The sequence below is a fragment of the Pelobates fuscus genome, chromosome 11, assembly GCF_036172605.1.
Source record: "Pelobates fuscus isolate aPelFus1 chromosome 11, aPelFus1.pri, whole genome shotgun sequence".
Lineage (NCBI taxonomy): Eukaryota > Metazoa > Chordata > Amphibia > Anura > Pelobatidae > Pelobates > Pelobates fuscus.
In genome coordinates this window covers 129,247,618-129,264,813 of record NC_086327.1, presented here as the reverse complement: position 1 = coordinate 129,264,813, position 17,196 = coordinate 129,247,618, and the positions used below count along the sequence as shown (strand labels likewise).

At 43.6% G+C, this 17,196-nt stretch overlaps 1 protein-coding gene across 5 annotated transcripts in view; it reads left to right on the top strand.

The window, feature by feature from the left end:
* The window catches only part of PKNOX2 (PBX/knotted 1 homeobox 2), a 327,238-nt gene that overhangs the window by 95,563 nt on the left and 214,479 nt on the right, over positions 1-17,196 (top strand). For 4 of the 5 annotated variants that reach the window (XM_063436753.1, XM_063436752.1, XM_063436748.1 and 1 more), the window contains exon 3: positions 13,957-14,030. The exons of the other annotated variant lie outside the window; for it this stretch is intronic. The gene's annotated coding sequence lies outside the window, so the exon portion shown is untranslated. The remainder of the gene's footprint in view (positions 1-13,956; positions 14,031-17,196) is intronic. 5 annotated transcript variants of the gene reach the window in all.

Here is a 17,196-nt window from a genome sequence, read left to right as displayed (position 1 = left end):
GTATCTGGTGATGGAGCCTTTACATTCAGTATTCGGTGATAGAACCTTTACATTCAGTATCTGGTGATAGAACCTTTACATTCAGTATCTGGTGATAGAACCTTTACATTCAGTATCCGGTGATAGAACCTTTACATTCAGTATTTGGTGATGGAACCTTTATATTCAGTATCTGGTGATAGAACCTTTACATTCAGTATCTGGTGATGGAACCTTTACATTCAGTATTCGGTGATAGAACCTTTACATTCAGTATCTGGTGATAGAACCTTTACATTCAGTATCTGGTGATAGAACCTTTACATTCATTATTTGGTGATAGAACCTTTACATTCAGTATCTGGTGATAGAACCTTCACATTCAGTACCTGGTGATAGAACCTTTACATTCAGTACCTGGTGATAGAACCTTTACATTCAGTATCTGGTGATGGAACCTTTACATTCAGTATTCGGTGATACAATCTTTCCATTCAGTACCTGGTGATAGATCCATTACACTCAGTACCTGGACTTTACTGCATTTGTTAATGGAAGGGCTATATTAATTATCTTATGTATTGATACACTACACATACATTGTATTCATACACAACACGCATTGATACACTACACATACATTGTATTCATACACAGCACGCATTGACACACTACATATACATTGCATTCATACACAACACGCATTGATACACTACACATATATTGTATTCATACACAGCACGCATTGACACACTACATATACATTGTATTCATACACAGCACGCGTTGACACACTACATATACATTGTATTCATACACAACATGCATTGACACACTACTTATACATTGTATTCATACACAGCATGTATTGACACAATGCACATACATTGCATTCATACACAACACGCATTAACACGCTACACATACATTGTATTTATACACAGCATGTAGTGACACACTGCACATACATTGTATTTATACACAACATGCATTGACACACTACATAGACATTGTATTCATACACAACACACATAAACACACTACACATACATTATATTCATACACAACACACATTAACACGCTACACATACATTGTATTCATACACAACACACATTAACACGCTACACATACATTGTATTCATACACAACACACATTAACACGCTACACATACATTGTATTCATACACAGCATGGATTAACATGCTACACATACATTGTATTCATACACAACACACATTAACACGCTACACGTACATTGTATTCATACACAGCATGGATAAACACACTACACGTACATTGTATTCATACACAGCATGGATTAACATGCTACACATACATTGTATTCATACACAGCATGGATTAACACACTACACATACATTGTATTCATACACAGCATTGATTAACATGCTACACGTACATTGTACTCATACACAGCATGGATTAACATGCTACACATACATTGTATTCATACACAGCATGGATTAACACGCTACACGTACATTGTATTCATACACAGAATGGATTAACACGCTACACATACATTGTATTCATACACAACACACATTAACACGCTACACATACATTGTATTCATACACAGCATGGATTAACACGCTACACATACATTGTATTCATACACAGCATGGATTAACACGCTACACATACATTGTATTCATACACAACACACATTAACATGCTACACATACATTGTATTCATACACAACACACATTAACACACTACACATACATTGTACTCATACACAGCATGGATTAACACGCTACACGTACATTGTATTCATACACAGCATGGATTAACATGCTACACATACATTGTATTCATGCACAGCATGGATTAACACACTACACATACATTGTATTCATACACAGCATTGATTAACACGCTACACGTACATTGTACTCATACACAGCATGGATTAACATGCTACACATACATTGTATTCATACACAGCATGGATTAACACGCTACACGTACATTGTATTCATACACAGCATGGATTAACACGCTACACATACATTGTATTCATACACAACACACTAACACGCTACACATACATTGTATTCATACACAACACACATTAACACACTACACATACATTGTACTCATACACAGCATGGATTAACACGCTACACGTACATTGTATTCATACACAGCATGGATTAAGACGCTACACATACATTGTATTCATACACAACACACATTAACACGCTACACATACATTGTATTCATACACAACACACATTAACACGCTACACATACATTGTATTCATACACAGCATGGATTAACACGCTACACGTACATTGTATTCATACACAGCATGGATTAACACGATACACGTACATTGTATTCATACACAGCATGGATTAACACGATACACGTACATTGTATTCATACACAGCATGGATTAACACGCTACACATACATTGTATTCATACACAACACACATTAACATGCTACACATACATTGTATTCATACACAACACACATTAACACGCTACACATACATTGTATTCATACACAGCATGGATTAACACGCTACACGTACATTGTATTCATACACAGCATGGATTAACACGCTACACGTACATTGTATTCATACACAGCATGGATTAACACGCTACACATACATTGTATTCATACACAGCATGGATTAAGACGCTACACATACATTGCATTCATACACAACATGCACTACCTAAACGTACTCACACACCATGTATCACCCATTTGTGTTTCTGAAACATTCAGAGATTAATCCACAAGATGTGGCCGTCACGTTATATCAGAGATTAATCCACATGATGTGGCCGTATGGCCGTCACGTTATATCAGAGATTAATCCACAAGATGTGTCCGTCACGTTATATCAGAGATTAATCCACAAGATGTGGCCGTCACGTTATATCAGAGATTAATCCACAAAATGTGGCCGTCACATTATATCAGAGATTAATCCACACGATGTGGCCGTCACGTTATATCAGAGATTAATCCACAAAATGTGGCCATCACGTTATATCAGAGATTAATCCACAAGATGTGGCCGTCACGTTATATCAGAGATTAATCCATAAAATGTGGCCGTCACGTTATATCAGAGATTAATCCACAAAATGTGGCCGTCACGTTATATCAGAGATTAATCCACACGATGTGGCCGTCACGTTATATCAGAGATTAATCCACAAGATGTGGCCGTCACGTTATATCAGAGATTAATCCACAAGATGTGGCCGTCACGTTATATCAGAGATTAATCCACAAGATGTGGCCGTCACGTTATATCAGAGATTAATCCACAAGATGTGGCCGTCACGTTATATCAGAGATTAATCCACACGATGTGGCCGTCGCGTTATATCAGAGATTAATCCACACGATGTGGCCGTCACGTTATATCAGAGATTAATCCACAAGATGTGGCCGTCACGTTATATCAGAGATTAATCCACAAAATGTGGCCGTCACGTTATATCAGAGATTAATCCACAAGATGTGTCCGTCACATTATATCAGAGATTAATCCACAAGATGTGGCCGTCCGGTTATATCAGAGATTAATCCACAAGATGTGGCCGTCACGTTATATCAGAGATTAATCCACACGATGTGGCCGTCACGTTATATCAGAGATTAATCCACAAGATGTGGCCGTCACGTTATATCAGAGATTAATCCACAAGATGTGGCCGTCACGTTATATCAGAGATTAATCCACAAGATGTGGCCGTCACGTTATATCAGAGATTAATCCACAAGATGTGGCCGTCACGTTATATCAGAGATTAATCCACAAGATGTGGCCGTCACGTTATATCAGAGATTAATCCACAAGATGTGGCCGTCACGTTATATCAGAGATTAATCCACAAGATGTGGCCGTCTCGTTATATCAGAGATTAATCCATAAAATGTGGCCGTCACGTTATATCAGAGATTAATCCACACGATGTGGCCGTCCCGTTATATCAGAGATTAATCCACAAGATGTGGCCGTCCCGTTATATCAGAGATTAATCCACAAGATGTGGCCGTCACGTTATATCAGAGATTAATCCACAAGATGTGGCCGTCACGTTATATCAGAGATTAATCCACAAGATGTGGCCGTCACGTTATATCAGAGATTAATCCACAAGATGTGGCCGTCACGTTATATCAGAGATTAATCCACACGATGTGGCCGTCACGTTATATCAGAGATTAATCCACAAGATGTGGCCGTCACGTTATATCAGAGATTAATCCATAAAATGTGGCCGTCACGTTATATCAGAGATTAATCCACACGATGTGGCCGTCACGTTATATCAGAGATTAATCCACAAGATGTGGCCGTCACGTTATATCAGAGATTAATCCACAAGATGTGGCCGTCACGTTATATCAGAGATTAATCCACAAGATGTGGCCGTCACGTTATATCAGAGATTAATCCACAAGATGTGGCCGTCACGTTATATCAGAGATTAATCCACACGATGTGGCCGTCACGTTATATCAGAGATTAATCCACAAGATGTGGCCGTCACGTTATATCAGAGATTAATCCACACGATGTGGCGTCACGTTATATCAGAGATTAATCCACAAGATGTGGCCGTCACGTTATATCAGAGATTAATCCACACGATGTGGCCGTCACGTTATAGCAGAGATTAATCCACACGATGTGGCCGTCACGTTATATCAGAGATTAATCCACACGATGTGGCCGTCACGTTATATCAGAGATTAATCCACAAGATGTGGCCGTCACGTTATATCAGAGATTATTTTTGTTTTGTAGACGGTATTTGACAGCTTTACTCTAGGTAGCTGAGTTTGAGGAATGTTCCCATTAAAGCACAGAATTATATCATATACTGCACCTGGCATATTAACGCACAGAACATTATAGTGTGAAACAGCCTTTATACAGAACTAAGATCCTAACATTTGCTTTCCTAACAGTTTTCCTGTAAATGTTAAATGCCGTTTCTCACCTAATGGAGAATTCTCGGCCATAACTGGAGGCGGGTGACATTACTCACAGTTACTACTTTAATAATCGCCACGAAATGTCCTAAATAGGTGAGCGATCGATTCAACCAGAAAATACAATTCCCAAATAGTCAGCTATAAACTTACTACTCTTTAATTAATATAAACACACACAAACATACATACACACACACACACACACAACAACAACGACATAAAATAGGAATTTGTTCACACGGTTTTCAAAGCAACTGCTTATTAACAAGGAAAAAAATTGTATAATATTTGGTAATTTCTCTACCTTTTTTTTTTTAAATAATTGTCTATTTGACTTTATGAGAAATGACACTTTTATTCATTCAAAGATTGATTAAAATACTCTGTGTAAACAAAATAACGAAATTAAGGCCGGCAAAGCTTACCCCAGTGACTGCTTTGTGCCCGGAGAGGCCTTGCTGCTGTCGTTGCAATTCATGTCACTAGAGTGCCATCGGTAGGATTGGTTGCATGAAGTAGGCGAACAATCGCAACCTAGGAGCCAAAGGATTGGTTCGGTATTTTGTTCGGTTTTATACTCCTGAAATTGACCGACTACTACTACGTTTCTTATGGAGCGGAGAGGCCTTGCTGCTGTCGAGGCGGCAAATTTTCTCGGTTTGAAATGAAAGACTGGCTTCCCAAGTTTGGAAATGAACTGGACAGTGAAATCATCCTTCCTCAGACTTTAGATACGTTTCGCTGTTGAATCATGTCTAGAATTTATCACGTTTTGCGATGTTGATAAAATTATATGATGTACATGCAGAGATATTCTTCATAAGACAGGATATTTCATAAGATATTTCCCTGGAAGTACATTTATTACACTGTGATATGAAACCCGCAGACACAGAGTTTTATCTACTAATCTGGGAACTGGAAGGAACACATTGCTGATGGTTAGACAAAAAAATATTTGAAACTTATCCATAATTTATTTTGGTCAAAATTAAGTGGATGTCACTGGTCATATTATGTGATCTAGGGATGTGCATGGGAAAAATATTCGGTTCGGCATTTGAAAATTCGGGACTTTGGTAATTTGACACTTCGGAACTTCAGGACTTTGGGTGAGTGTAGGGTTAAGGTAGGGTTAGAGTTAGGGGTAGGGTAAGGTTAGGGGTAGGGATAGGTGTAGGGTTAGGGTAGGGTTAGGGTTATGGGTAGGGTTCCCTACCCTACCCCTACTCCAACCACTAACCCTACCCCAACCCCTAACCCAACCCCTGAACCTAACCCTACCCCGACCCCTAACTCTACCCCTACTACTAACCCAACCACTAACCTTATACCTATCCCTAACCCTACCTCTACCCCACTTCGGCAATTCGGATTAGTTTGGCATTCCAAAATTCGGCACTTCAGAACTTCGTGAATTTTGTTCGGTTCGGCATTCTGAAATTCGGCAATTCGGAATTTCGGCAATTCGCCACTTCGGACAATCGGAAGCATCCAAAAGTGCGCATTTTCGAAATTCGCCCGGATTTGCATTCAGAACGAAACGAATTGCACATGTCTAATGTGATCTATGTAATGGAAATGTGATGTAAGCGCCACATGACATCATTGGTTATAGTAGGTGATGTTAGTTGTATGTGATGTCAGAATTACAGAATCCTGAGCTATGTTTATGGCTGCTATATATCAGATTGTGTTATACGATTAGTATGGAGCACAGCTCAATCACTTGTCATTTTTTAAAGCAAAAACATGCGCTAAGCACTGTGGAGATCAGTCCAATGGGGAGCAAAGCTCTAATATTGCAGAAATTCCACTGTAAAGGGCTTCAACAATCACAGCACACCAATAAACTCTCCTCCATCCATCATTATTTAAGATGTTGTCCCAAGTTTATATGCCTTGATCGAATGTAACCCATTGGAAGCTAACTATCGTTTATCACTGGTTACTTTTACACAGATTGTAGATCCACGGTAACAACGCCAGTGTTTATGGTGACAACGTGTTTCCACATTCTCTGCTCACTCTTATAGCCCTGCAATCAGGACAAACTCCAGAAAGAACTGGTTGTGCACATAATGAATAAAATGCCAATTTGTCCATATTGCGTCTTATTAATATGCAGTGGTTGCAGAGTTGCATTATAGCTGCATAAACTGCGATCATTTGTAGCAATGAGGGGGGGTAAATGCGTATTTTATAGGTAACATAACTGTATACACTCCTGATTAATATACTAAATTCACGTTCCTTGTTCTCCACTCAGCTTAATATTAATAATTTGCATTTATATAGGATGTAAAACAGCGCAATAAGCCAATTTGCTGGTGAATAGATTATGAGAGAAATATTAAAGCTTCAGATAAGATACTGAGCTCAGAAAAACTCCTTTTCATGGCCTATAAAACGGGAGTAAAATAAACGTATTTGAATAATTGAGCTGGGTAATGATATGGCAGGATTTAATGTGCAATATTCTCATAAAATAATTGCTGAGAGTTTCCTTAACCTAAAAAGAAACAAAAAAAAAAAACATTGTCATTCCAGCTTTAACACTGGATAGAGCCCTCAATCTGCTACCTGAACCCCAAAAGTCTTTATGAAGGTATAGTGCGTGATCTGAACGGACATAAAACGGTTCTCATCTAGCGGGCATTCATTGAGAGTATCAGTTTGAGGATTACAGACCTGTATTTGTTGTAACAGATATCTTGGGGTACTGGTAGAAGTAGCCATGTAGTAACCATTAGGGTAACCAGATTGCACCAGTGAATATGTACACAGTATGGCTTGCGCACAGAACATTTTCTGCGGGTACATCTGACAGTAACCATAACGATTTACCTTGTTAACATTTCAAATAGTAAAACCTTATTCATATGAGAGGCATCATGAAAGAGGCTCACTCAGGTATGGGCAGTTAGTGCAGGTATGGGCAATTAGTGCAGGTGTGGGCAATTAGTGCAGGTGTGGGCAGTTAGTGCAGGTATGGGCAGTTAGTGCAAGTATGGGCAGTTAGTGCAGGTGTGGGCAATTAGTGCAGGTGTGGGCAGTTAGTGCAGGTGTGGGCAGTTAGTGCAGGTATGGGCAGTTAGTGCTGGTGTGGGCAATTAGTGCAGGTATGGGCAGTTAGTGCAGGTATGGGCAGTTAGTGCAAATGTGGGCAGGTATGGGCAGGTAGTGCAGGTATGGGCAGGTATGGACAGTTAGTGCAGGTATGGGCAGTTAGTGCAAGTATGGGCAGTTAGGGCAGATGTGGGCAGTTAGGGCAGGTATGGACAGGTATGGACAGTTAGTGCAGGTATGGTCAGTTAGGGCAGGTATGGGCAGTTAGTGCAGGCATGCACAGTTTGGAGGGTATAGGCGGTTAGTGCAGGTAAGGGCAGTTAGGGCAGTATAGGCAGTTAGGGCAGATGTGGACAGTTAGTGCAGGTATGGGCAGTTAGTGCAGGCATGGGCAGTTAGTGCAAGCATTGGAAGCTAGTCGGGTATAGGCAGTTAGTGCAGGTATGGTCAGTTAGGGCAGATGTGGACAGTTAGTGTAGGTATGGGCATTTAGGGCAGGTATGGGCAGTAAGGGCAGATGTGGACAGTTAGTGCAGGTATTGGCAGTTAGTGCAGGTATGGGCAGTTAGGGCAGATGTGGACAGTTAGTGTAGGTATGGGCATTTAGGGCAGGTATGGGCAGTTAGCGCAGATGTGGACAGTTAGTGTAGGTATGGGCATTTAGGGCAGGTATGGGCAGTTAGGGCAGATGTGGACAGTTAGTGCAGGTATTGGCAGTTAGTGCAGGTATGGGCAGTTAGGGCAGATGTGGACAGTTAGTGTAGGTATGGGCATTTAGGGCAGGTATGGGCAGTTAGGGCAGATGTGGTCAGTTAGTGTAGGTATGGGCATTTAGGGCAGGTATGGGCAGTTAGGGCAGATGTGGACAGTTAGTGCAGGTATGGGCAGTTAGTGCAGGTATGGGCAGTTAGTGCAGGTATGGGCAGTTAGTGCAGGTATGGGCATTTAGGGCAGGTATGGGCAGATAGGGCATGTAACGGACCGTTTCAGCATAAAAGGGGAAAAATCCGTTTAGGCGATAATCCCCTTTTCTGGATACAGGCACAGCTACTGCAGAACACCACACTCCCGATCTGGATACGAAATAACACTCCGAACTGGAACAGCTGAACAAGAAAAGCATACAATCGGCTTACACTCTTGGCAGTCAGCTTACAATCCAATCCCCCCCAAGAACGAGACGACACTTCATTTTGAGGGTTAAGCAGGAACTCTAGACTGGGACACCCAGTCTGGCTTTTATTTCCAACTCACACATACAGGCCACACCCAGGGGGAGGCATAAAAGAACCAATGACATAGATGTTACCTCCCACACATCCCCTCCCCTTAGTGTGACACATAATCCCATTATGCATACAGAGTAAAATATACTTTTACACAACTTTCATAACTTTAAAACCATACATCACATTCCCATAAAAATACATATCCACAATCAATCCATTCAGGGGAACAACATATTAAAAAATGGCATGAATCCGACCAGGGGTTTAAAAGTTACTAAAAGTATCTTTTGGGCCCAGGCTTGCAGCATGGCACAATCTGGCTCAAACAGAAGTAAAACATCCCCCACAATGCATCCCGGCTTCCTCCCTTCTGCCCTGGAGATAATTGGAGAAGTAATCCAATTATCTAGGACTAGAGTCAGACTCCATTAACCACATGGTTGCAAAAAGACAGTAAAAGACATAAAATTACATACTGATACATTTAACACATAAAACACACATTTCTACATATCCCCAGTTTAACTGAACACATAAATACCTACATAATATTTCAGACAGTATTACTGGGATATGTTACAAAGTCTTAAAGGGACATTAGTCCCAAAAGTACCAATATGTCCATCGCTGATTTTAAAGGGCCAGTAGCAGCAATATAAATTATTACATGCCCAAATATAGTGTTTATAGAGCAATATGTCCATGGGCCGTAGTCGCAGGGCAGGAGGCTAGCAGCCAGGCTTCTCCAGCCCACAGTGGCGAAGTTGGTTTCGCCACAATTCTCCCCTTTACCAATTAGACTAACAGGGTATCTGACCTCCTGCCGGTCAGTGCCCTGGTTAGTCCAGCAACCCACCCACAGAACAGAAGTAGTAGAGCAGCCCACCCATAATAAACAGTTACCACACCTGGGTGAGGGAGAATTTTGTCCAAGTTCAGGCGCCTCCCCACGGCTGGGTGAGAGACTGATAGGCTGCCTTGGTGGGTTGCTGAGGGGGCAGAGACCAGCGGTACTCTGTCCTGTTGCCAGCACTACCACGGGAGTAGTCTGGTGGGAGCCTGGCTGCTGGAGACCGACTGTCTCCCCTTTAGATATATCGCTCTGTGGCTGGGGGACAGGACCGACCGTCCCTATCCCTTGTGCTGTAAGTGCAGAGACTACGGTCCCATCTGCACAGATGTGGGGCTTAACATCTCCCCTTGGTGGGTTAGGCTGCCGCTGGAGAGAGGGTGTAACAAGCTCCTCTCTCTGGACGGTAAACTGCCGCTGGGGAGGGGGGTTAGCAGGCTCCTCTCCCTGCCACTCTCTCTGCTGGTGGAAAGGGGGACCAGCTGTCTCCCCTTTCATTCTCTTGTCCGGCTGCTGGGGTGCGAGACTGACTGTCTCTGCTCCCTGCAGGACACACTGCCGCTGGGGAGGATGGACGACACCATCAGCTCCCTGGGGCACACACTGCCGCTGGGGAGGGAGGACGCTGCTCTCCTCTCCCTTCGCTTCACACGGCCGTCTTGGCATCTCACTCTGCTGCTGGGGGGCAGGAACAACAACCTCTGCCCCCTGTAACTCAGCCTGCCGCTGGGGAGGAAGGACTGCACCTTCGGCTCCCTTGGACACACACGGCTGCTGGGGAGGATGGACGACACCATCAGCTCCCTGGGGCACACATTGCCGCTGGGGAGGGAGGACGCTGCTCTCCTCTCCCTTCCCTTCACACTGCCTTCTTGGCATATCACTTTTCTGCTGGGGGGCAGGAACAACAACCTCTGCCCCCTGTAACTCAGCCTGCCGCTGGGGAGGAAGGACTGCACCTTCGGCTCCTTTGGACACACACGGCTGCTGGGGAGGATGGACGACACCATCAGCTCCCTGGGGCACACATTGCCGCTGGGGAGGGAGGACGCTGCTCTCCTCTCCCTTCACTTCACACTGCCTTCTTGGCATCTCACTTTGCTGCTGGGGGGCAGGAACAACAACCTCTGCCCCCTGTAACTCAGCCTGCCGCTGGGGAGGAAGGACTGCACCTTCGGCTCCCTTGGACACACACGACTGCTGGGGAGGATGGACGACACCATCAGCTCCCTGGGCCACACATTGCCGCTGGGGAGGGAGGTCTGCAAACCCCCTGGCCCGCTCTGATTCCCACGGCAAGTACTCTCGCACTGCTTGCTTCACACGCTGCACTCTATATTCTGAGGGGTTGGGTCCGCATAAAGCCAGTATCTTGGTGACCTCTCTGTCATACGCCTCTTGAGTGTAGCTGGGTGCCATGCTTGCTCTGCTGCAGTTGGTTCCTTGTAGATAGGGGCGCTGTACGGGTACTGGCGTTGCCCTCACTTTGTAATCCAGGAATGGTGTTGTCTGTAGCTGTCCCTCTGGTTGTAGGAACGATCCCGCCGCTTGCCACCAATTGTAACGGACCGTTTCAGCATAAAAGGGGAAAAATCCGTTTAGGCGATAATCCCCTTTTCTGGATACAGGCACAGCTACTGCAGAACACCACACTCCCGATCTGGATACGAAATAACACTCCGAACTGTAACAGCTGAACAAGAAAAGCATACAATCGGCTTACACTCTTGGCAGTCAGCTTACAATCCAATCCCCCCCAAGAACGAGACGACACTTCATTTTGAGGGTTAAGCAGGAACTCTAGACTGGGACACCCAGTCTGGCTTTTATTTCCAACTCACACATACAGGCCACACCCAGGGGGAGGCATAAAAGAACCAATGACATAGATGTTACCTCCCACACATCCCCTCCCCTTAGTGTGACACATAATCCCATTATGCATACAGAGTAAAATATACTTTTACACAACTTTCATAACTTTAAAACCATACATCACATTCCCATAAAAATACATATCCACAATCAATCCATTCAGGGGAACAACATATTAAAAAATGGCATGAATCCGACCAGGGGTTTAAAAGTTACTAAAAGTATCTTTTGGGCCCAGGCTTGCAGCATGGCACAATCTGGCTCAAACAGAAGTAAAACATCCCCCACAATGCATCCCGGCTTCCTCCCTTCTGCCCTGGAGATAATTGGAGAAGTAATCCAATTATCTAGGACTAGAGTCAGACTCCATTAACCACATGGTTGCAAAAAGACAGTAAAAGACATAAAATTACATACTGATACATTTAACACATAAAACACACATTTCTACATATCCCCAGTTTAACTGAACACATAAATACCTACATAATATTTCAGACAGTATTACTGGGATATGTTACAAAGTCTTAAAGGGACATTAGTCCCAAAAGTACCAATATGTCCATCGCTGATTTTAAAGGGCCAGTAGCAGCAATATAAATTATTACATGCCCAAATATAGTGTTTATAGAGCAATATGTCCATGGGCCGTAGTCGCAGGGCAGGAGGCTAGCAGCCAGGCTTCTCCAGCCCACAGTGGCGAAGTTGGTTTCGCCACAGGGCAGATGTGGACAGTTAGTGCAGGTATGGGCAGTTAGTGCAGGTATGGGCAGTTAGGGCAGGCATGGGCAGTTAGTGCAGGCATTGGCAGCTAGTCGGGTATAGGCAGTTAGTGCAGGTATGGGCAGTTAGTGCAGGTATGGGCAGTTAGTGCAGGTATGGGCAGTTAGGGCAGGTATGGGCAGTTAGGGCAGATGTGGACAGTTGGTGCAGGTATGGGCAGTTAGTGCAGGTATGGGCAGTTAGGACGGTAACCTATAGACTGTAAGCTTGTTTGAGCAGGGTCGTCTTCAACCTATTGTTCCTGTAAGTTTTCTTGTAATTGTCCTATTTATACTTACATCCCCCCTCTCATAATATTGTAAAGAGCTACGGAATCTGTTGACACTTTATACATGGCAATAATAATAATAGGCAGTTAGGACAGGTATAAGCAGGTATGGGCAGGTAGGGCAATTATGGGCAGTTAGGACAGGTATGGGCAGGTATGGGCAGTTAGGACAGGTATGGGCAGGTATGGGCAGTTAGGACAAGCAGCTGAGGCAGGCGCAGGCCAGAGAAGGTGGCACAATGTATGCTGAATTTGCTCTTTGTGGGAGACGATTGTGTGTTATTACTTATAAAGACCCAACATATCCTACACTGCTGTACAATATGAATTTAGAGATTTTTGTCAGCAATCAGGAGACACTATCTCACTATCTTTACTTATAACAAGGAAAACCTTTCAATAACAACAGCTAGTGCTAAGACGTTAGTATGTAAGAGTAGATGATAATTCTATTATGTGTATACAATAGATTAGGGGTAAGTTAATATTGGAGTACCAGGAAGGAAGCACACACATACAATATCTCTTGAGTTACGTTTCCAATTTATCTTCTTACGGATGTATCTGGTGAGATAGGAGAATAGCCCTTCTACAATCTCTGGGATACGTGTTAGTGTTGGTACAGACACATAGAAGAGGTCACTCACATTCCCCATTAGAATCCTCCAATCTTAGAGTGAAGAAATGGAAATGGTATCTGGTAAAATGCGAGAGATTTATGTGAGTAAGAGCTGTATTGTAGGAAAGATAGGAGGCTTGGTTCTAGCTAAATCCTAAATATTTCTCCTAAACTTGTACGGGTAACTCATGAAATGAGGCAGATTCTAAAGTACGAGGGAAACGCGTCGGTTAAGCAAATTCTCACTAATTTCTACGTTCAATAAATATCTGTGTTTTCCATAGGGCGAAAAAGATGATGCAGCGATCCACATTTGGAAACAGAGAGACACGGAGCCGCACTTCCACACTGCCACACTGTACGTTTTCTGAATAATATTTACTTTATTTTATTAGAAATTCACAATGTGTGTCCTTTTCATGGGTCAGAATCACGCAATTAACATGCAGTTACATAGCGGCCCATCGCATGCAGTTATTCACTAATTTGGAGGGGATATTTTCATAAAGGGACTGGAGAGTGGGGGAGGGGATATTATTATTGAGGCACTGGAGGGTGGCGGAGGGGATATTATTGTAGAGGGACTGGGGGGATATTATCATAGAGGGACTGGAGGATGGGTAACGGGATATTATTAAAGATGGACTGGAGGGTGGGGGGAGGGTGTATTATTATAGAGTGACTAGAGGCTGGGGGAGGGGATATTATTATAGAGCGACTGCTGGGTGGGAGAAGAGATATTATTATAGAGGGACTGGAGGGTGTGGTAAGGGATATTATTATAGAGGGGCTGGAGGGCGGGGCACAAAGAAACATACATAGTCTCGCAGAAACATACAGAGACACACATACAGATGCAGTCACACAGAAAAAAACATAGTCATACAGAGAGGGATATTATTATAGAGGGACTGGAGGGAGGTATAGAGCGAGTGGAGGGTGGAGGAGGGGATATTATTATAGAGCTACTGGAGGGTGGGGGAGGAGATATTATTAAAGAGGGATTGGAGGGTGGAGCACTGTGTGAGGGAGCACATGGTGAGAGGGTGCACACGGCAGGAGGGAGCACATGGCGGGAGGGAGCACACGACTGGAGGGAGCACACGACTGGAGGGAGCACATGGCGGGAGGGAGCACACGGCTGGAGGGAGCACACGGCTGGAGGGAGGGAGCACACGGCTGGAGGGAGGGAGCACACAGCAGGATGGAGCACACAGCAGGATGGAGCACACGGAGGGAGGGAGGGTGCACTGTCAGAGGGACCCCCAGGCTGGAGGGAGCACATGGCGGGAGGGAGCACACGGCTGGAGGGAGCACACGGAGGGAGCACACGGCTGGAGGGAGCACACAGCAGGATGGAGCACACGGAGGGAGGGTGCACTGGGAGAGGGACCCCCAGGCAGGATGGAGCACAAGGCGGGAGGGAGCACATGGCAGGAGGGAGCTCCAGGCTGGAGGGAGCACCAGGCTGGAGAGAGCACATGGCGGGAGGGAGCCCCAAGCTGGAGCACACTATTACAAATATCTCTGTAACCTTCAAATCACTGTGGTCATGGTGGTTGGAGTAACCCTGTAAGAGACATTGTAGTTATATTTATAGGGATTGTATCTAGTTGTGGTGTGACAATGTTACCTAAGCGTTAATTTAGTTAATTTTACACATTGATTTTGTTTCCAGGCAAAATCACTAATTTATTGTTTAATCCGATACATTAAAACCCTTCTTATAACAAAAGTTGGATTTTTCATCTCTTCACACAAATAACACAAATATCTCAATTTAAATTCGATTTTATTCTTCTTTCAGAACTTCCAACTATTGCAAAACAAATGGCAGCATTTTCTATGTATGCGCTGTTTCCCTGATCAGCCGTTTGATCTAAGATCTGGGATGTGTTTGGTGTTAAATAAATGATGGTAATAATATTAAAGTTCTTATTGGCAGGAAGGTCGCAGTTTGCGTCTTGGGTCCAAACGAGACTATTGTGCATTTGTAATGTCCCCCATTACTTAATCCGTCTCTCGATCCGTAATGGATGGCGGTTAATTATGGACCTGCATGCCAGGAGAACAAAGATGATTTTTTTTACATGGCTGCTGTGGGCATTGTATGCTCCCTGGCAAATACTGAGCTAAGCTGCGGGTTCCAGCTGTTCTCCTTTAATATTATATTAATGTTAATTATAGTAAGTGGAATAGTTTTGCAAATAAGTATTTAAAATGTGGGGTTTTTTTTTCAACTCTTCATCTGCCTTTATGAATAGCAAAATGCTGTGCAATGTAATAGCACAATAAATACATGTACAGGACGTTAATGGTGTGTATGGCAAGAATTAAAAATACAGTTAGAGAAATGATGTCATTACCACGGGAAGCTGAATGTGGTGTCATTATTACTGGGGTGAAGGCGTTATTAATATTACAGGGAGGTGAAGGCGGTGTCATTATTACTGGGAGATAAACGCGGTCATTATTACTAGGAGGTAAAGGCAGTATTGAAATTACAGGAAGGTAAAGTTGGTGTCATTATTACAGGGAGGTAAAGGCGGTGTAATTATTACAGGGAGATGAAGGCAGTATTGATATTACGGGGGTGATGGTGGTGTCATTATTACTAGGAGGTAAAGGCGGTGTCATTATTACAGGGAGGTGAAGGCAGTATTGATATTACAGGGGGTGATGGTGGTGTCATTATTACTAGAAGGTAAAGGCGGTGTCATTATTACAGGGAGGTGAAGGCAGTATTAATATTACAGGGGGTGAAGGCGGTTTCATTATTACTGGGAGGTAAAGGCGGTGTCATTATTACAGGGAGGTGAAGGTGGTATTAATATTACAGGGGGTGAAGGCGGTTTCATTATTACAGGGAGGTGAAGGCGGTGTCATTATTACTGGGTGATAAACGCGGTCATTATTACAGGAAGGTAAAGTTGGTGTAATTATTACAGGGAGGTAAAGGCGGTGTAATTATTACAGGGAGATGAAGGCAGTATTAATATTACAGGGGGTGAAGGCGGTGTCATTATTACTGGGAGGTAAAGGCGGTGTCATTATTACAGGGAGGTGAAGGCGGTGTCATTATTACTGGGAGGTAAAGGCGGTGTCATTATTACAGGAAGGTAAAGGCGGTGTCATTATTACAGGGGGGAACGCGGTACTATTATTACAGGGAGGTGAAGGCGGTGTCATTATTACAGGGAGGTGAAGGCGGTGTCATTATTACAGGGAGGTGAAGGCGGTGTCATTATTACAGGAAGGTAAAGGCGGTGTCATTATTACAGGGGGGAACGCGGTACTGTTATTACAGGGAGGTGAAGGCGGTGTCATTATTACAGGGAGGTGAAGGCGGTGTCATTATTACAGGGAGGTGAAGGCGGTACTATTATTACAGGGAGGTGAAGGCGGTACTATTATTACAGGGAGGTGAAGGCGGTGTCATTATTACAGGGAGGTGAAGGCGGTGTCATTATTACAGGGAGGTGAAGGCGGTACTATTATTACAGGGAGGTGAAGGCGGTGTCATT